This window comes from Gorilla gorilla, chromosome 15 (assembly GCF_029281585.2).
Source record: "Gorilla gorilla gorilla isolate KB3781 chromosome 15, NHGRI_mGorGor1-v2.1_pri, whole genome shotgun sequence".
NCBI classification, from domain to species: Eukaryota; Metazoa; Chordata; class Mammalia; order Primates; family Hominidae; genus Gorilla; species Gorilla gorilla.
Window position 1 is genome coordinate 80,372,656 of NC_073239.2, and position 22,775 is coordinate 80,395,430.

At 40.8% G+C, this 22,775-nt stretch overlaps 1 protein-coding gene and 2 non-coding genes across 5 annotated transcripts in view; 2 read left to right on the top strand and 1 right to left on the bottom strand.

Annotated features, from left to right (window-relative positions):
* PPP2R5E (protein phosphatase 2 regulatory subunit B'epsilon) overlaps nucleotides 1-22,775 on the bottom strand; it is a 170,914-nt gene that overhangs the window by 86,149 nt on the left and 61,990 nt on the right. The gene's annotated exons all lie outside the window — the stretch shown is intronic.
* On the top strand, nucleotides 19,183-19,289 carry LOC115930632 (U6 spliceosomal RNA). The gene has a single exon (XR_004067255.1). It is a non-coding gene; the product is annotated as a U6 spliceosomal RNA (small nuclear RNA).
* Nucleotides 20,695-20,836, top strand: LOC115930712 (small Cajal body-specific RNA 20). Its single transcript, XR_004067327.1, has one exon.

The window sequence follows — 22,775 nt, forward strand, 5'->3', positions numbered from 1 at the left end:
CCAGGTAAAAAGAATAGAGACAATAACAATCATGAACACTTACAACCATAAAGCACTGTACTAAGCTCCTGACACACATTATCCCTTTTAATCCTCAGAATATCTTAGGTGTAGCCACTATTAATATCCCAGTTTTTCAAATGAGGAAACTGACACCCAGAAAGGCTAAGTCATTTGTCCAACATGACACACTAGGAAGGGCTGCAGCTAGTATCTGAACCCCGGTAGTCTTACTGCCCCAACAGTCTTGCTGCGGAGGAGGGAAGGGGCATACCAATAACAATGATGATAATGGTGATGATCATGCTAAATAACAGCAACTAACCCCCATTAGAGTTGTAGATATACTTCCATTGCTATGGTTAGTTATTTGTTTAAGAGAAGTTGCAATCTAAAAGAAAAATTGGTTGACTTTTCTATTAAATACAAATATTCACGTTTTAAAGCTTACAACAGCATAAAATCAGCCTTAAGCTAGTGAACAAGTATAGGCAGGTAGGTTTAAGTTTTAGATAATAATAACATATTAATTATTCTTCCCAAATGAGGCAACCAAAATGTATTTATTATTATTGTGTCATGAAGCTCTCCAGTTTCCCTTTCCCAAAAGCTAACAATATGCTCTCCAATTTACAAATAAAAACCAAAGGTCATCACCACTAGTACAGACCAGTATGGCTTCAAGCAGCAAAATTACATGATTCAGGGCTTTCATGTTATTTTGACACTATGATCTAATCAGAAGAAATAGAAAATATACTCACACGCACACATACACACACGCACACTGATAAATGACACACAGTGATAAATGCACACAGTGATAAATGACACAGTGTTTCCAACACTGCATGTTATCCCTCATGCTTTATCTTATAATGCCAAGTTGGTTACTGAAACTTGTCAACACATGAAAAAATATTTTAAAACTGATCAACTCCTAATTAGAGGTTTAATTATTTTCCTGCCACCAAACTCACCACAGGACAGATGCCACCAAAGGTTCTGACAAAGTCAGTGTCTTTATTAGTAATTCATTTCCTAAAGGCTTATTTCCACGGCAGTAATGCCAGGAGGGAAAGAACCGAGGCCTTTTGAATATGAGGAATTCCTGGAGCTTGATAGGCTATACTAAAAAAGAGCTGCAAGAATTATATACAGTATTCTACAGTTTGCATGTCAGTGGTTCCCTCTTTTGAGGATGTTATGTGCCAGTAAAATTACAAAAAAAAAAAGCAGTTTGTCAATTTTTCTTCAGATAAAGGCATTAAAAACATAGCCACCATTTATTTTCACTATAATTTCATAAAAATAAAGCACCTTTATAATAACAAAAGAAGATAAAGAACGATCATAGAATAAAAGACAATACTTCCTTTAAAAAGGAGGGTTGGTGCTGGGCATGCTGGCTCCCACCCAAAATCCCAGCACTTTGGGAGGCCAAGGTGGGAGGATCGTTTAAAAGCCAGGTGTTTGAGACTAGCCTAGGCAACACAGCGAGATCGCGTCTCTACAAAATTTAAAAAAAAAAAAAAATTGCTGGGCTTGGTGGCGTGTGCCTGTAGTCCCAGGTACTTGGGAGGCTGAGGTGGGAGGATCACTTCAGCCCAGGCTGCAGTGAGCTATAAGAGTGCTACTGTACTCCACCCTAGATAATAGTGTGAGACCTTGTCTCAAAAAGATATAAATAAAAATAAAAAGGAGGGTTGGCAATTACCCCTCATACATACACACACACACACATGCATGTGCACACACACACACATAGAGTGGTATATTCTCTCTCTTGACCTTCCTTTCTCTTATTTTTCACTTTTCCCAGCACTGCCAACAACTTTTCCAAGGGCCTGTATTTGGGGATCTCTGAGCCACATTATTCCTTTCTTCCAACACTTTTCTAGAAGCACGGACAACAGAATTCTAGCTGTAATGACAGTACCGATTTCAACTGTATTTTTTTTTTTTTTTAGACGGAGTCTCGCTCTGTTGCCCAGGCTGGAGTGCAGTGGTGCAATCTCGGCTCACTGCAAGCTCCGCCTCCTGGGTTCACGCCATTCTCCTGCCTCAGCTTCCAGAGTAGCTGGGACTACAGGCACCTGTCACCTTGCCTGGCTAATTTTTTGTATTTTTAGTAGAGATGGAGTTTCACCATGTTAGCCAGGATGGTCTCAATCTCCTGACCTCATGATCCACCCACCTCGGCCTCCCAAAGTGCTAGGATTACAGGTGTGAGCCAGTGCACCCAGCCTTCAACTGTAGATCATCATAAAAGCTGAGAAGATAAACCATATGTTCTGCAATTGTAAAGGAAGAGCAGCCAGATCAGTCCTTAAAATTCTTAATACAAAATTCCCATGAAACTGCACATACCTCCATTCAAGCACTTGCTACATTATACTGCAACTTTTTTTTTAACCAGCACTACACCTGCCTTGCACGTTTTAATAAACTGTTTGTATCAGAAGTTTTAGAATATAGTAGGTACGTAATGTTAGTTGAGTAAGTAAATTCTACATATTTGCATCTTATTTCCCCATGTTTTCATTTTTAAATTATAACTTTATTCCTCCAGAAATAAAATTAGACTAAAGAATAGAGGAAAAGGCTTGATATAATGTATTTAATGAAATAAATTATTTCCTAGTATATTAATAATATCGAGTCATGAAATGCAAATTTTAAAAGTAAGATGGTTTTATGGCTGGGCACAGTGGCTCATGCCTGTAATCCCAGCACTTTGGGAGGCCGAGGTGGGCAGATCACCTGAGGTCGGGAGTTCGAGACCAACCTGACCAACATAGAGAAACTCCATCTCTACTAAAAATACAAAATTAGCCAGGTGTGGTGGCGCATGCCTGTAATCCCAGCTACTAGGGAGGCTGAGGCAGGAGAATCGCTTGAACCTGGGAGGCGGAGGTTGTGGTGAGCCAAGATGGCGCCACTGCACTCCAGCCTGGGCAACAAGAGCAAAACTCCATCTCAAAAAAAAAAAAAAAAACTAAGATGGTTTTTTTGTTTTTGTTTTTGTTTTTGTTTTTAGGCAGAGTCTCGCCCTGTCACCCAGGCTGGAGGCAACGGCACAATCTCTGCTCACTGCAACCTCCACCTCCTGGGTTCAAGTGATTCTCCTGCCTCAGCCTCCCGAGTAGCTGGGATTACAGGCACGCACCACCACGCCCAGCTAATTTTTTGTATCTTTTAGTAGAGAGGGGGTTTCACCATCTTGGCCAGGATGGTATCGAACTCCTGGCCTCGTGATCGCCCGCCTCGGCCTCCCAAAGTCCTGGGATTACAGGCAAGACAGTTTTTAATGACCCAATATGTATAAATATAAGAAGGAGTGAAAAGAGCCAGCTTATCTGAAAGAACCTAACTAAAAAAAAATGCATAGTTCCTCAGTTCCCTGAACTATGTTCCCCTATTAATATCCAGTAAGGTAATGCCTTATTTTTTTTAACAACTTATTTAAAACTCGAATTGACTTTTTTTTTTTTTTTTTTTGATACAGAGTCTCGCTCTGTCACCCAGGCTGCAGTGCAGTGGCACGATCTCGGCTCACTGCCAGCTCCGCCTCCCGGGTTCATGCCATTCTCCTGCCTCAGCCTCCCGAGTAGCTGGGAATACAGGCGCCCGCCACCATGCCCGGCTACTTTTTTGTATTTTTAGTTGAGACGGGGTTTCACCATGTTCGCCAGGATGGTCTCGATCTCCTGACCTCGTGATCCGCCTGCCTCAGCCTCCCAAAGTGCTGGGATTACAGGCGTGAGCCATCGCGCCCAGCCGAATTGACTTTTTAAAATAAACAGAATGGTTTATATTCAAGGATAAGAGAAAACTAGGGAAAAAGTTCAAAATGAAGATGAGTATACAACATTAAGTAGCATAATTTGGAAATGCCGTCTATACGAAAATAACCTGAAAATTTTGTCATTTATTATTTATAAATGAAAAATGAGAAGGTCTACTGCAAAGGGAATGTGCTCCTCTATTCATTCACTCACTCTATCATTCACTGATTCGCCAAATATTCATTGAACACCCACCAACAGCCAGGGACTACTGTGATAACATAATGAAGAGGAGACAAAAGTCCTGAGCTTTACATTCTAGCAGGAAGAGACAAATAATAGAAACTAAAAATAATAAACATGTTATACTGTGTAGGCTATGGGGAATAATAGTGTGCAGGGCAAGGGGGACTAGGCACACTGGGGTTGAAGGGTACAATGTTAAACAGAGCATTCACCTGGAAGATGACATTTGAGCGAATACTTGAAGGAAGTGGGGTAGTCAGCCGAGGCTGTCTGGGGAAGAGTGTCCCAAGGAGGGAAATGGCAAGTGCAAGGTACTGTGGCAGGAAGAAGGCGCATGCTGGTGAATCTGATGATCAGCAAACAAGTGAATGTGGCTGGAGCTGGAGTGGAAAGTGGGGAAGAAAAGGACAGAAGAAGAAAGGACAAGTGGCTGCAGAAGATCATCTTCGGTCTTGTGAAACACGGTGAGGACTTTGGCCTGGAATCTGGTTCTGAATTAGAATCACACTTTTACTGTTTACTGACAATGGACAAGCCACTTACTTCTCTGAGCATTAGTTTCCTTGCATGTAAAATTAAGAAAATATACTATGGCCGGGCGCGGTGGCTCACACCTGTAATCCCAGCACTTTGGGGAGGCCGAGGTGGGCGGATTACCTGAGGTCAGGAGTTCGAAATCAGCCTGGCCAACATGGTGAAACCCCGTCTTTACTAAAAATATAAAAATTAGCCAGGTGTGGTGGCATGTGTCTGTAGTTCCAGCTACCTGGGAGGCTGAGGCAGGAGAATCGCTCAAACCCGGGAGGCAGAGGTTGCAGTGAGCCGAAATTGTGCCACTGCACTCCAGCCTGGGTGACATAGTGAGACTCTGTCTCAAGAAGAAAAAAAAAAAAAGACAAGAAAAGAAAAAGAAAATGTACTTCACAGGGCTGAGTAAAGATTAAACGAAAAATCATTTCTAGGGTGGAAAGTGCTTTCCACAAAAAAGTCATCATTCGTTTGACAAATATTTATCAAGTATCTATACTGTATGGAATCAATTTCCTATTTCATAACTTATTAAAACTATCTTCTGTGCAGAAATACTTATATTTGCTATTTCTGGCACATCTTCAAAATTAGTTTTAAACAATTTTTTAATTTTATTCTGAAGTATTTCTAGAAACATTAAATTTTTGACCGGGCATGGTGGCTCACGCCTGTAATCCCAGCACTTTGGAAGGCTGAGGCAGGAGGATCACTGGAGTCCAAGAGTTCGAGACCAGCCTGGGCAACATGGTAAAACTCCATCTCTACAAAAAAAAAAAAAAAAAAAAAAAAAAACAACTAACAAAAGATTAGCCAGGCCTGTAGTCTCAGCTACTTAGAGGCTGAGGTCAGAGGATGGCTTGAGCCCAAGAGGCAGAAGCTGCAGTGAGCCATGATCGCACCACTGCGCTCCAGCCTAGGTGACACGGTAAGACCTTGTTTCAAAAAAAAATTTTTTTAAAAGAAACATTAATTTTTTGTTAAAATTTTATTCTAGTAATACCAAACTTGAATTAAACAAAGGCCATCTATTTAGAACTCTCAAATAACCATAACTTCTCTTCTGCATTTGTCTTTTAAGACAAGGAGCAAATCATAAAATCCTAATTTGATAAAAAGGAATTATGGAACAAATTTCCAGGATGTGCCTGAGAGTCAGCATCACTGAAGCCCAATTTTCAGTCAGGTTCAGAAGTATGAGAAACAAAAATCTTCAAGAAAAAAGATTATTTTTTATTTACGCCATGCTTATAAGGTAAGGAAATAAGTTAATGGAATTAAAGATTTTCAGCAAGCATGTAACATTCAATTGACCCTCCCTCCCCACAACCCGGCCAAAAAAACGGCATTAAAAGGAGACATTATTTTCAAGCATTTCAGTTAATTGAGGGTCCTTCCCCAAGAGATTACTTCTACAGGGGATAAATGGCCTATCTATTTTCCATTTGTTTTGAAGATTAACATCAACACCAATTGTTTCAGAATAAAATGAACCTGCAGCTATTTTAACAGCCCACTTATCTGTTAATTCATAATTTATAGTTGATCAAAGACATCATGAAACTTAAAAAAAAAAAGTTTTAAAAATACAAAAAAAAAAAAAAAAAAAACAAGAGTCAATCCAATGTTGCAATGCCAGCTTAGAGATGCTATTTTTGAACCTCTGTTGGGATTTTAAAGTATGAGAGCTTAAGCTCCTGAGACTGACACAGGACTGAGAACAGTGGAATAGCTTCTAATCCCAAGAGTAATAAAGAGTGTACATTTATAATTAAAGTCATAATCTCGGCAGTAAAATCCGGGGATGGCATGTAGTACACAGGCATGTAGTACACAGTCCCCTAATTGTGAAGCTCTCCCATGCTTCATACAAAAGATACTACTTAATTAATATAGTTAAATACAAATGTAAGCCCACATAGAACAGTTGAGGAAATCCAAAACTCAAATCTGAAATACCATGCCAAGAGATAAGAAACCCATTTCAAAGCTTTATTTCCTAGTGTGTATAAAAGCAGAATTATTCAAGCATAAAACAATAAAGACGGAGAAACTTACAAGTGTGTACTTAAGTATGTATGTGTGTATACGAGTATGAACAGTTTTGAGTATATGACTCCAAAATCAAAACTTGGAGAACAGTAATGCAGAGAGTTTAAAAAGGACAGCGAACGTGTCTGGGAAGCTTAACACTTTCAGAACAGAAAAGTATTTAAAAACACTATTGGCCGGGTGCAGTGGCTCACGCCTGTAATTCCAGCACTTTGGGAGGCCAAGGCGGGCAAATCACAAGGTCAGGAGATCGAGACCATCCTGGCTAACACGGTGAAACCCCGTCTCTACTAAAAATACAAAAAATTAGCCGGGCGTGGTGGCGGGCACCTGTAGTCCCAGCTACTCGGGAGGCTGAGGCAGGAGAATGGCGTGAACCTGGGAGGCGGAGCTTGCAGTGAGCCGAGATCATGCCACTGTCCAGCCTGGGTGACAGAGCGAGACTCCGTCTCAAAAACAAAACAAAAAAAAAAAAAACACTATTTACAACATGTTCCTTCTATGCTGCTGGTTTCCTAGCCACAAAACATCCGTCTCCAAGGGTAAGACAGTCACTGAAACCTAAAGATATGCATGCTTACAGTGCAATTCTAAGCACAGCCTTTTCCTGAATTTTGATATAATTCAGCATTCTATGTCTAATATTGTAACCCAGAGTTTAGCTAAACATGCCATGGGGTAGTACAAACATTTTCTCTTCAGATTATACTGAAAATGACTTTCCCTTTCAGAAAACATATTATATAACTCTATCTTCCACTTAAGGAGCCAGACCACATATGAGAAATAAGAGTTGACCTTAATAAGTATAATAAAGTTAAAACTAAGCTCGGCAACTAGGTCCACTATCTCAAAAGTCTGTCAGTTATAATTCTGGAAAAACATCACAGAAACGTTTAAGATGTCAAATGAATTCGATTTCTTTCAGCATAATTGGGAACTTGAAAAAGAAATGTAAGCCCATTCTGCATTCTTCCAGATGGCTGAGGTTGTCCTTGGGGTCACACACACACAGACTTTGAAATCAGGGGACCTGGGTTCTAATCAGGCTCCAGCTGGGCAATTTTGGGCAGTATAGTGTGACAGCTAAGACGATGGGCTACAGAGTTAGACTGCCTGGAGTCCAAGGTCAGCTTTGCCACTTCCTAGCTGGAAAAGCTTAGGTGAGTCTCTGGCCCTTAGTTTCCTCATTTATAAATGAGGGTATAATAACAGCACCTACCCCACAGAGTTTACTTAAGAATTAAGTGAGTACATAAAAATAAAAACACATAGAAGAGTATCTGGGACACATTTGGTGCTCAATAAACTTTAACTGCTAAATTAATGTTGTTGTTAAAAAGCACTGCTGAGCCTTAGTATCTTTTACAAAATGAGCCTAAAAACAGTAGCTTTGTCACAGTGATAGCACAAGCGTTTAAGACACAGAATGTTTATTGAATATTTTCCATATTCTAGGCATTGGGTGAAACACAATGCCAGTCTTTTTTTTCAAAAATGAACAATATAAATTGTTGATACATATAGATCTCCCCTCCCTTTTTGGTATGTCTGATAGATCTCCCCTCCCTTTTTGGTATGTCTGGTTGTGTAAGCATATTTGAAGAAAATAATATTGACCTTGACCTACTAATATAATACCCAGTGAAATAACTTCAAAATAAAGTTGTAACTTGATTAGAGGAAAGGTAAGATGCTGACTCAATAGGTGAGATGAGTCAGCTATCAGTACATGCATCAGCAACGTGTCAAAATCCTGAAGGGTGAAGAGAGTTAGCATTTGGATGGAAGAATGAATGACAAACAGAGCGTTTGGGACAGAGAAGCTAGAATTTATGAAGACTGCAACAATCTGGATGAGCACTGCCAAAACAAGGACACCACTTGGGTCTCACACATCAAGGCTTCTTCTGATATAATCAGGTTTATGCAAAATGTGCAAAGGAAATAAATAAACAAGCAATGTTTGACAGCTTTGTCCTTGGAGCCAAAATTTTAAATTAGTATCATACTCACAAATATTAATACTTATATATACTAACTAAAAGTAATAATAGCAACTTACACTTAGAGTTCTTTACAACATATTCAAAACAAACAGTATTAACCTCCCACTAAAATAACATAAAATACTAAACCACTTCAAAGTATTTCTAAACCTTTCTTTTCCCCACACACTCTGTTATTTAGAGATCTAAGGACTTAACTAAAATTTTGCAAACTTTTAATTGCCTCCTAGAAGGGTTCAGACTAAGTCTGGAAGGGATATGATAGGTGGTTTCAACCTTCCCACAACACGAATTTGTTTAGAATCTACCATGCTTAACTTAATCATTCATTCATTCATTCCACAAATATTTACAGAACACTTTTTACATGCCAGGCACTAGTCTAGGCTATAAATATACACTATTAAGCAAAACCAAACTTCATGTTCTTAGCCTTCATGAAGCTTACAGACCAAATGGAGAGAAACCCTAATTAAATGACTATATAGATAAATGTAAAAGTTAAAACATTTTACATTACAAAAAAAGGTACAAGAAGATATTATAAGGGCATATATTGTAAAGAATGAAAACAAATGGATCTACTCTCAAAAAAAGTACAGTCCAGGGGGAAGCAAGATTTGCAACTATTAATAATGGCAAAAAATACAATTAAAGTGGCCGGGCGCGGTGGCTCACGCCTGTAATCCCAGCACTTTGGGAGGCCGAGGCAGGCTGATCACGAGGTCAGGAGATCAAGACCATCCTGGCTAACACGGTGAAAACCCATCTCTACTAAAAAAATACAAAAAAGTAGCCAGGCGTGGTGGCGAGCGCCTGTAGTCCCAGCTACTCAGGAGGCTGAGGCAGGAGAATGGCGTGAACCCGGGAGGCGGAGCTGGCAGTGAGCCGAGATCGTGCCACCGCACTCCAGCCTGGGCGACAGAGCAAGATTCCGTTTAAAAAAAAAAAAAAAAAAACAATTAAAGTATCTGAATTTCATGGACCAAGTTGAGAGACAGAAAAGAAAAAAGCACCTGACAAGGAAATGGACCTCCAGCTTAGGTCCTTCATCATATCCTCCCATTAAAATCTTACAAAATTCCTGCCTAATACATGTTAATATTCCCATTTTACCTGTAAGAGAACCAAGGCTGCAAGATATTCAGTTTTATTATTCTGGGTCAATGGCTAACGTGTAAAAACAACTTCACTACAAAGAACCAGAACGGATAATTTTACACCAAAATGAAATACTTCCTCCTCTCCATTTATTTGGACAGACAAATGTGGCAGTAGGATTATAAAGAATAAACAATGATTTTTGTCCTCCTCATCTCCTACCTCCCCACCACCCCCCACTTTTTTTGAGACAAGGTCTCACTCTGTCACCCACACTAGAGTGCAGTGGCACGGTCACAGCACACTGTAGCCTCGACCTCCCTGGCTGAAGCAATCCTCCCACTTCAGCCTCCCAAGTGGCTGGGATTACAGGCATGCACCACCACACCTAGCTAATTTTTGTAGTTTTTGTAAAGACAGTGTTTCACTATGTTACCCAGGGTGGTCTTGAACTCCTAGGCTCAAGGGATCCTTGCCGCCTGGACCTCCCAAAGTGCTGGGATTACAAGTGTGAGCCCCTGCATCCGGCCTCCTACCTCCCTACTTATAGCCCAGTTCCAACCCCCAAGGCACACAGTATTCCACAATCACACTCTGCACTCATAACCTTTCCATAAGTTTAAAAAAAAAAAAAAACCGACTTGCCCTCTGATAATGTGGTGATTGATTATCCTGTCTACTAAAGGGTTAAGGGGTTATCTCTAGGAAAAACATATTTATATTATTAAAAAATACTTCGTAGTGACAATAACAAAATGGCTTCATCCAATTGCATAATTTTAATAGGAATTTCCAGCATAAAACAAGCAAATTATCTGAAGACTCTACTGACACCTAATCTACTTTCACAGGATCATAAAAACAAGCCTTTATCAACAGATTAAAAAAAAAAAATGTGGCTGAGCACAATGGCTCACACCTATAATCCCAACACTTTTGGAGGCTGAGGTGGGAAGATCAACACAGAAAGACCTCCATCTCTACCAAAAAAAAAAAAAAAAAAAAAAATTACAGCATCCTAAAAGAGAAAATGTCTAATTCTGAAATTTTGACAATCTACATTGCTTGCTTGTACCATTAATGCACCCTGATATTACAAAGGTGACCAAGCAATAGCTTCTGAGCCATTTTTTACCCCACCCTGAAGTCCAAAGCAAGCATAGCATGCAGATGACAACATTTCTTTGAAAAAAGCCAAGTGGGGCAAGTTCAAGAGAGACCACTCTGAATGACATTCATCTAGATTCCAGAAACTCTCATATTACATAAATCTGCAAAAACACGCACCAGGCTCTCTTTGAGAATGGAGAGTACACATAAAAATGCGTAAGTTTCAAATTTCTGATAAAACCTGATGTCTTATGTATAGATTGTTCATAGACCCAGATGGGCCAGAAGAACCTCATTCATACAACTCTCCCAAGTTTTCAGAATCTATCCTCTATTGAAAATATCATGATCTCCTACAGACAATATACTCTTTCAGGATCTTGACTATAAACAATGTCAAAATACACTTGTTAATTAATGAATGAATAACCCAAAATAAACAAGAGTCACTGAAGACAGGTCAGGTATTAGAAAAAGATACGCATTCTAAAGAGCCATTTCCTGTTTCACAATAAATAGTTTCTGAAAATCTTGAATGAGTCATCCCTTCCCAGTCATATCATGTATACATAATAATAGTAAAAACTTAGTAAGCACTTACTCTGTGGCAGTCACTATTCTAAGGAGTTTACATGTATTAACTCCTTTAATCCTTTCTACAATGCTGTGAGGTATTACCAACCTTATTTTTACATATAAAAATTGGCCCAAAGATATTTAGTAACTTGCCCACCATCACACAGCTGGAAAGGGGGCCCTGCTGAGCTTCAGACCTCCACAATCTGGCACCTGTACACTATCCCACCTCTGCTAAAGACTAATGAGAGCTGGCTTATCACTACTGATCATTTTTGTTTTCATCTAATATCTACAACGTACACTGGAGGGACCATCCGGAAGGGTTAATCTTCCTAATCTTCCTAACAGACTCTTTAACATAGATTGAGGAAGACAAGCATTCTGTCATCTATCTCCTCTTTGTACCAAGCAAAATGCAACTACCAAGGGTTAGAAAGATTCTCCAGCTGGCCTGTTATTTCTGTTAATATTTAAAAGCCCCCTTAGGGGGGGCACAGTGACTCATGCCTGTCATCCCAGCACTGTTGGAGGCCCAGGCAGGTGGATCACCTGAGTCAGATGTTCAAGACCAACCTGGCCAACATGGCGAAACCCCATCTCTACCAAAAATACAAAAATTAATCGGGCATGGTGACAGGCGCCTGTAATCCCAGCTACTCGGGAGGCTGAGGCAGGAGAATCAGCTGAACCCAGGAGGCGGAGGTTGAAATGAGCTGAGATCACGCAATTGCATTCCAGCCTGGGTGACAAGAGTGAATCCCTCTCCCTCTCCCTCTCCCTCTCCCTCTCCGTCTCCCTCTCTTTCCACGGTCTTCCTCTGATGCCGAGCCAAAGCTGGACTGTACTGCTGCCATCTCGGCTCACTGCAATCTCCCTGCCTGATTCTCCTGCCTCAGCCTGCTGAGTGCCTGCCATTGCAGGCGCGCGCCGCCACGCCTGACCGGTTTTCGTGTTTTTTTGGTGGAGACGGGGTTTCGCTGTGTTGGCCGGGCTGGTCTCCAGCTCCTGACCGCGAGTGATCCGCCAGCCTCCGCCTCCCGAGGTGCCGGCATTACAGACGGAGTCTGGTTCACTCAGTGCTCAATGGTGCCCAGGCTGGAGTGCAGTGGCGTGATCTTGGCTCGCTACAACCTCCACCTCCCAGCCGCCTGCCTTGGCCTCCCAAAGTGCCCAGATTGCAGCCTCTTCCCGGCCGGCACCCCGTAAGGGAAGTGAGGAGCGTCTCTGCCTGGCCGCCCATCGTCTGGGACATGAGGAGCCCCTCTGCCTGGCTGCCCAGTCTGGAAAGTGAGGAGCGTCTCTGCCCGCCCGCCATCCCATCTAGGAAGTGAGGAGCGCCTCTTCCCGGCCGCCATCCCATCTAGGAAGTGAGGAACGTCTCTGCCTGGCCGCCCATCGTCTGAGATGTGGGGAGCGCCTCTGCCCCGCCGCCCCGTCTGGGATGTGAGGAGCACCTCTGCCCGGCCGCGACCCCATCTGGGAGGTGAGGAGCGTCTCTGCCCGGCCACCCCGTCTGAGAAGTGAGGAGCCCCTCCGCCCAGCAACCACCCCGTCTGGGAAGTGAGGAGCCCCTCTGCCCGGCCAGCCGCCCCGTCCGGGAGGGAGGTAGGGGGGTCAGCCCCCCGCCCGGCCAGCCGCCCCGTCCGGGAGGGAGGTGGGGGGGTCAGCCCCCCACCCGGCCAGCCGCCCCGTCCGGGAGGGAGGTGGAGGGTCAGCCCCCCACCCGGCCAGCCGCCCCGTCCGGGAGGTGAGGGGCGCCTCTGCCCGGCCGCCCCTACTGGGAAGTGAGGAGCCCCTCTGCCCGGCTGCCACCCCGTCTGGGAGGTGTACCCAGCAGCTCATTGAGAACGGGCCATGATGACAATGGCGGTTTTGTGGATGGGAAACTTTTCATTTTGTTCTGTACTAAGAAAAATTATTCGGCCTTGGGATCCTATTGATCTGTGACCTTACCCCCAACCCTGTGCTCTCTGAAACATGTGCTGTGTCCACTCAGGGTTAAATGGAGTAAGGGCGGTGCAAGATGTGCTTTGTTAAACAGATGCTTGAAGGCAGCATGCTCGTTAAGAGTCATCACCACTCCCTAATCTCAAGTACCCAGGGACACAAACACTGCGGAAGGCCGCAGGGTCCTCTGCCTAGGAAAACCAGAGACCTTTGTTCACTTGTTTATCTGCTGACCTTCCCTCCACTATTGTCCTATGACCCTGCCAAACACCCCTCTGTGAGAAACACCCAAGAATGATCAAAAAAAAAAAAAGAGTGAATCTCCATCTCAAAAAAAATAAAATAAAGGACCCCTTTACATTAGTGTTAAGTCTCTTGAAAGATGATTCAAAGTCTTCTCTAACCTTCCAGCCTTCTCCTTTGCACTAAAGCTGGCTTACTTCAAGACTTCAACCTTGTTTGGATTTAATTTACTGTTCAGGAAAATGTAATGACACAGAAGTTTGGTTGTTTCATTTTGTTTTGAACACCTGACATTTGTTGAACTTGCATATGATTTGGAGTCTAACTGAGAGTTCAAACCTATATTATCACCAGCACAGCCTAAGGTCAATTAGAAAGCCAGTTAGGTTGAATTGCTTTCAGCTAGTGATGGGACAGAAAAGAAGCATGAATAGAACAAGGAATAAACAAAGGAAAGGTGGAAGATATTTTAGACAAGAACAGCACAGAGGTGAGAGTGAGCACATTATGGGAGAAATTATAAGAAGATATGCATGTCTAGGGCATGGAAGACAGGTGACTAGAAAGAGTGGGAAATGAGAGGGAGGAATGAGGACATACCTGGCCAGAAAGGACTTTACAAACTGCAGGGTAACCTGGGTTTCATGTGGCTGACAACACAGAAATGTGGGACAGGAGCAAACATAATGAGAAGTGTTTTAGCGGGGGCTGAAGGGAGGCAATCAAATTAGCCAAAAACAATGTCATCAGAACCAAGCACGAAGAGTTATGAGGGCTTATACGAAGTTGATGGCCGTGGAAGAATAGAAGAAAAAGAAGACTGAGATACCAGAAGGTAAGAAACAAAGGGATTTTTTTAATTACATTAGATATAACAGAAAGGAAAGATAGTCAAAGATTACTAATGTTTCCAGGTTGGAAGAATGATGATACTGTTGGTAAAAATGACACAATCAGACAGAGAAGTTAGTCAAGGAAGTTCATGAACTGTAGTGGCAACAATGGAATGTGAGGTAACTCCAAGGGAGAAAAAGACTCGAAATAGAACTGGAAACAAGGGGCTGTAAATTAAACGGTAGAGATTCCAGAGTTTTCCCATAAAGGTGAAAGTTGAAATCAAAGGAACAGATAAGCTCAATGACTGAGTAAGTGGAAAACTAAGAACAGAAGGTTAAAAATGGAACCATGGGGCAGCTAGAGACAAGCTAAAGAAAACTCAACAATGAGGCCGAAAACTCAGGAGGATAGGAAGGGACAGAGAACCAAGATGATGAAGTGCCCGCAAAAACAAGAAGTAAAGCTCTGAGACATTTCCCAGTGCTAACAGTGTACTAAAGATATACAAGAGTAAAACCTTCCGTAATTTTAAAGAAATGCCTCTAAATGCTAATGAAACAACCAAAACAGCTCTCTAGGAAGTCTGAGAAATGTCTGATGCAATCAGACTCAAGAGGCTGGGACAGGGCTAATTGTAATTTGGTTTTGGTGTGGATTTTATTAAATGAAGAAGAGTAACAGGAAAAGGGGATGACATGGAGAGAGAAAATCAAGTCTCTTAAAGTTTTTAGAAACTTGGGAGTTTTAACCCACATGCATTTGACTTTAACATTAAATTCTAATTAGTGATGTCAGAAAAATTGCAATAGAAAAGCCAAGGTGAAAAGAAAATAGTGAAAGGTAAAGAGAAGGAACCTGGATTTAATTCTGGATTCAGTAAAGAATCATGACAGTATTAAAGTTGGAGTGAGCACATGGTTTGTATTATTAAAACCTGAGGGAGAGACATGCATATGATTTGTATTGTTAAAAAGATCACCCTGGTCACAATGAGTTGAATGAATGGAAAAGAGGCAAGATAAGAAACAGGGACACCAGTTAGGAGACTACAACTACATAGGAGGCAACTGTTACAGAATCGTGGTAAGGACTGGAGACAAAGTGGACAAATTAGAGATAATTTACTGGAAAAAGAATTGGTAGAATCAATTGTGCTTGCTGATAGAAACTACTCTGGGGGGAGAATACAGAGGTGAAAAGTGACTAACAGACAGAGAGGGATCAAAGGTGACTCTTGGCACTTGCCCCACTTCTCCACGTTCAGTGGGTGGGAGCCGGGTTGTCTGGTTTGAGCACCTGGGTGAACAGAGGAGTCAGCAAGTAAAAGAGGGAAGAAATAGTTTGGTGGGGGAAATCAAGTGTTACACTGACAATGTGTTACATTAGAGATGTTTATAAGACATATACATGGAAATGTATTGTATATACAAGACCAAAGTCTGAAAAGAGTGAGGTGGAGATAGAAATGTGGGCACCTCAGCTGGGCGGCGCGGTGGCGTGCTCCTATAATCCCAGCTACTCGGGAGGCTGAGATGGGAGGATGGCTTGAGCCCAGGGAGGTCGAGGCTGCAGTGAACCACAACTGCACCACTGTACTCCAGCCAGGGCAACAGAGTGATACCCCATCTCAAAAAAAAAAAAAAAAAAAAACAAGAAGAAGAAAAGCAAAAGAAATGTCATATTTGGGGGAAAAAAAGGAAGAAAAGAAATGTGGACACCAACAACATATAAATGGTAATATATAAGTGGTCTTAAAGCCAATAGGCCGGATGAACTCACCTACGGCAAGAGTGCAGAAAGTGAAGCAGAAGGAGCTCTGAAGAAACCCAACACTTACAAGTTGAGTAGAGGAGGAAGAACCAGCTAAGAGAATGAACCAGCTAAGAGAATGAGAAGAAACAGCCAGAGGCAAAAGGAAAACCTGAGCAGGGTCACAGAAGCCAAAGAAGAGTATGTTTCTACAAGGAAAATGTGGACAAGTGTCCAACGTTGCTGAGAGACATGTGACATGCAGGTGGCCCTGACAAGAGTAATTTCAGTGAAGCGATGATCAAGGCAGATCAACCCACACCTCACCCTCCCTGCCCTATCAACATGGCTTATCACTTCTTTGCTTCTTTTTCTTGGGTCTTTCAGCATCTATTCCTGCCTTCGTCAACTCTTTATCAAATTCAAACTTCCCTAGAGAAAGGTTCTGCTGGAACACCATTTCACTCTCTTCTCTGTTGGGTAGAAGCTCTGGGCCACATTATATCTTGCCTATAGATGGGATGGTCTTGGGTCACGGAGTCACCCAATCCGTCACGTGAAACCAGAACACACGTACCACATGACATCCATTAGAAGGGGGTGTCTGGATATAAAGGGTCAGTCTAAGTCCTGGCCTGTTTCCAACACACTTTACAAATACTTAAATCAAAGACCAATGAACACTTTTAGTGATGAAAGTCTAAGGAAGCTTATAAATTCTAGGCAGTTTACTTTTTCTTAACTTGGGATGGGTATCCAGATGTTCAATATATCACTGTTTTTTTATATATTACAATTAGTTTACAAAAATTATTTATAATCTTTCATTTAGATAATACATTGAAGACTGACAATTTTTAGAGGAAAAACTACACAGGCAAAGAAGAACTGTTTATAGGTATGAAGTCACAACATTTAACACACTTAATGATTTAAAGAAAAAAACTGCCTAGAAGTGGCTTTTAAAACTTTTATGATAAAATATTAAAAAACATAAGAAAAGATAGTTTTTTTTTAAATAGCATGCATTCATGCCCTATTAAAAAGAAGGAAAAAGTTTCCATCCAAAAATATTCAGGCCCTATAATTTTAACCCACAGGAAAGCCAAGCTAAAATGAAAAAACATTCAAAGGGAAGTTTACAGTGGAAACTCTGACAAATGCTTAACTACAGTGTCATGAACAGCACTGCTATTGTATGCATGTCTATATATTCAAACTTGAATACATACACTCTTCATTTCAATTCATGGCCATAAAAATAGAGGATTATGATACTTAAATCTTCTGTCATTGATAAACCTAAACAACAACAACAAAAGTAAAAGCATTAACACAAGCTGGAGTCAGAATATTCCACAAACAATGCCCTCACATTTGAAAGTAGGAAGAATGCTAACTTAAACCTGTATAATGCTCGAGTTTTTCAAGCTTTCTCAAAATGTATTATTTCTTCTTCTTTTTCCCCCTCTTTTGCTTTTTGTTGTTGTTGTTGTTGTTCTCATGGAAGGCACAACACTGGATCAAAATGAGTTATTTCATTTAATGATCCTACCAACCCAGTGAGCTAAGCTGGCTAGGTTTGATACTCACTTTGCAATTGAAAAACCCAAATTCACCAAAGATAAATGCTTTGCTCAAAAGTATATTTCAGTAACAGAGATTATATTCAAGTACATATCTTATAGGCTACAAAAAGACCACTCCTCCTTCCACTAAAGTTTATATTATTAATAACATATCCTTTAATAAGGAGGCTTCAAATCCCTGCTGAATCAGTTCAAATATCACATACCATACTCTGACTTCTAAATCAGACTCTACTGTCCACCCAACTAATAGTTTTATTAATCAATCAATGATTAGTAGTTTTTAGGCATTCGATGCCCTACTATATGGATGTATTACCAGCACAGAGAACCCTATACTGCTGGTGGTCACTGTTCTTCTATCCTTAGATTTTTAAGGCCTTTAGATCCATTAACAATTAGTAATCATAAAATCATCTATAAATTACTTATTCATGACATTCACAGATAGGATCATATATTTAACACAAACTTAACTGAATAAGAAGCTACTTTATTATACCTGACTAGTGTCCACTAACAGCTGAAAACTAAGAACAAGAGGAAGCACTTAGACTGTAGAGTAGTAGAGTCTGTTTTATGACTTTACTACAAATGTACACACACACAAAATATGAATCCAATACATCTCCATTTCTAAATGGTGATTTACAAGGACCAAATCTCCACACCTCCCATTTAATTAATGGGCTGTTCTCAGGAGTAGGCTTATAAAGGCCACAATACCTACTAAATATTTGGATTACAGCCATAGAGTATCAGCATCTGCACCATTTCGTAAAAAAGAAAACCATTCTCATTAAAAAATTAAGACAGCATATAATACTACTACTACACCTACTACACATCTGCCTCAGCCAAACTCAATAGACCATCTAAAAGCAAATGTGCAATGTAGTAATATTAAATAATATAAATAACCACCATTTATTGAGTACTCAATACATTCCAGGAACTGCCAACCTGCTTTAATGATAACAACAAAAATTGCAGCTAACACTTATTGATCCTTGATAGTCAGCCAGGCAATGTTCTATGTGGTTTACAGAAATTATTTCACAACATCACACATTACAAATGGAGAATCCAAGATACATAGAGACTAAGTATTTCACCCAAGGTCATACTGGCAATTAAAAGAGGGGAGGGGAGGAGAGAAAAAAAGCAGTAATGGAGAAAGGAGATGGGAAGGAGAGGAGAAGAGGGAATAAGAAAAAAAAGGGAAAAACAAATTAGATATATTACCTATAAAACTTAATTGCCAAATAAATGCAAATACTCATTTTAAGGAAGGTCCTTAAACCTTTTCAAAGAAAAGTATAAGGCAGCCATAAGGTTAAGGGTCTCTTATCTATACAATACAGGATCTTACTGAAAAAGCTCTTAATAAAAATGTACACTGAAGTGCTATCACTTCAGCAGCATATATACTAAAACTGGAATGATACAGAGAAGATTAGCATGGCCTCTTTTAAGAGAAAAAAATTTAAATATATATATATATAATTTTTAAATGTATACTGAAACTACAAAATCCAAAAATCCACATGAGAGAAACAATGAAGTCCAACTGATATTGCTCTTACACAAAACATGGACAAACAATTCAGCTTGGAGATCCTTCAAATATTCACTTGAGGCTGCTTTTCTACTTCAAATGGGGAAATAAAAATGACACAGCTTAGCTTCAGTTAATACTTGGTCACCTGCTGAAACTACATATAAGGAAACCAAAGAAGGGCAAATTGAATAAAGGTTTTTATAATGTGGATATCTATCCTGTAGAACTGAAAACAGACTATTTTCAAATGACTTGGGACACATCGAATGACAACTTGTGGTCCTCTGCAACCTAACATCTGGCCTCTTTTTGAGAATGGTGAAACTGAAACCCAGAGGTCTCAATGAAACTTTTGGTTTCACAATTATTCAAGATCTCAAAGAGCTTTTTAAAAATATGGATTATATCTACCAATATTTACCACATTAAAATTAAAAATGGGAAAATTTTTAATATTTATTAATTCATTTCAATACAATTGTAAATATTTTTTAAACTACTTTAAACTACATTTTCCTCAAAAAAATGAGTGAGAAAAGTGGCACCATTTTACACTTTTATACATCTCTTTAACATCTGGCTTAATAGAAAGCAATTGGATTCTCAAAACCCACTTTTGCTTCAATTTCTTGCAACAGTACAGGAAATGCAGATTCTGGAAAACACGGTATACTCATGAGACAGGGAAAAACATATAATGTCTTAAGTATTACTATAAAATTAGTTTTGACCTCACAGACCCCTGAAAAGGTCTCAGGAACCTTTGGGGATCCCCAAAGCATGCTCTGAGAACCACTAATCTAGGATATGAAGTACACACTGAGAAACTATGAGAACCTGGCTCCAATGATGACTTACCCTGAGAGGAGATTAAGTCACTTAACTTCTCTAGATGCCAATCTCCTTCTCAATAAAGAAATCATTGGCCGGGTACGGTGGCTCATGCCTGTAATCCCAGCACTTTGGGAGCCTGAGGCAGGCAGATCACTTGAGGCCAGGAGTTCGAGACCAGCCTGGCCAATATGGCGAAACTTCATCTTGTACTAAAAACGCAAAAACAAAATTAGCCAGGTATGGTGGTGGACACCTGTAGTCCCAGCTACTCAGGAGTCTGAGGCATGAGAAATGCTTGAACCCAGGAGAAGGAGGTTGCAGTGAGCTGAGATCATGCCACTGCACTCCACCATGGGCGACAGAGTGAGACTGTTTCAAAAAAAGAAAGAAAGAAAAAAATCATTAAGAACAATACCTATCTCCAGTCTGTTAATCCCAGATTTCATAATAAAGATGAAAACACACAGAGATACACTCTGAGCTCTCTGGAAGATTAATCTCTATATAAAGTCAACTTCCAGGGCCTCTCTCCCATGGTGCTGTGGGCGGGGGAGGAGGGGTGCTTTTCTCCTCAGCGAAGACTGGAGGCCGACATCACCCCTCAAGGATCATCCTCAGAACTGCCACGTGCTGGGCAGCCTTGTTTTTCTACCTCACACATTTACAGTAAAAAAAAAATAAACAAATAAAGCCAACTTCTCAGGTACTATTCAGGTGAAAGCTTCACCTGTCTGTCCCTAGATATTCTAGCCCCGTTCACTTGGCACCTTGCTAAATGAACTGACTGGTTTGTTTGTCTACACTTAGAACAGACACTGAACAAAACATAACTTAAGTCTTTAGTACAATAAAGGTAAGAAGTGGCTGCTTGTTTAACTCAGTCTATGTAGCACCTAACACCATACTGACAACAAACTAAAATTCTTTTCAACAAATCTTAACTGAAAAGGATGATCTCTGAGAATGGGAGAACCTAAAAAAAAAATTCTCACTGAGTCCCAGTTAGTGAAATGAAACTGATGGAGAGGAAAGAACTAATATATGCAATAAAAGATTAGGTTAAACCATATGCAAGTGCCAGTTTTATACATCACGATGGTCAAATATTGGAAATTTCATCTGGTTCAACCTAAAAGAATGCCTTATTTTGTTAACACTCAGACTAACAGTGTTAAGGCACCAAAGGTCGCTACTCAAATTTGAATGCATACATAGTAAAACTTTCCACAAAGAATTTTTGCTGTTTTTCCTTTTTGTAATATAAATATTAAAATATACTCAAAAGTAGAAAGGACAGTATAATAAACCTTCACATACTCATCACCCAGGATCAACAATTACCAACCTTTTACCAATCTTACTCCACAGATAATTTTAAGGAAATCCATTTCCACAGCCTCAATTTTCTTTTTCTTAAGAGTTGGGGTCTCGGCCAGGTGTGGTGGCTCATGCCTGTAATCCCAGCACTTTGGGAGGCCAAGGAGGGTAGATCACGGGAGGCCAGGAGTTCGGGACCAGCCTGGCCAACATGGTGAAACCCTGTCTCTACTAAAAATACAAAAATTAGCCGGGTGTGTTGGTGTGCCTGTAATCCCAGCTACTCGGGAGGCTGAGGTGGGAGAATTGCTTGAATCTGGGAGGCAGAGGCTGCAGTGAACCGAGATCACACCACTGCACTCCAGTCTAGGCAACAGAGCGAGACCCTGTCTCAAAAAAAACAGTTGGGGTCTCACTCTGTTACCCAGGCTGAAGTGCAGTAGAGCGATCATAGTTCAATGCAGCCTCCAACTCCTGGGCTCAAGGAAACCTCCCACCTCAACCTCCCAAGAAGCTGGGACTACAGGCACAAGCCACCATGCCCTGCTATTTTTTCAATTTTTGGTAGACATAGGGACTCACTTTCTTGCACAGGCTGGTCTCGAACTCCTAGCCTCAAGCGATCCTCCTCTCAGCCTCTCAAAGTGCCGGGATTACAGGCATGAGCCACTGTGCCTGGCCAGACTCCATTTTTTTATGTATTTCATCCTAAAACCACCAGCCTGAAATCTTGTCTGCAATGGCACTGCAAATTCTTCTTTTTCAGCTTCCCTTTCAAAATCTTCCTTCTCTCACATTAAAAGAAGAAACACACCTGCTCACTGATCCCAAACCTTAGCACAGCTCACTTCCCTCCCTGTCACCAAACAAAGGGTCGGTTTGAGTGTTAAGAAAATAGCAACTGGAAAACAAATTCTTTTGCAAATCTAGTAGTTTATCTGCTTTCAACAATACTGAAGGAGGATCTAACCAATTGTCATCAAAAATAATTTTTGGTGATAGATTGATTTTTGACACATAACTCAGAAACAGTTCAAGGGACTGAGTGATGCTGCAATAACAGAACACTTCCCATTCCTATCTCTTATTTATATAATCAGGATTTGTCAGTGCTCTATCGCAATAAAAAAGAAAAGTATGAAATAGAATTGGCCGGGTGTGGTGGCTCACACCTGTAACCCCAACACTTTGGGAGGCCGAGGCGGGTGAATCACCTGAGGTCAGGAGTTCGAGACCAGCTGGCCAACATGCTGAAACTCCGTCTCTACTTAAAATTTAAAAATTA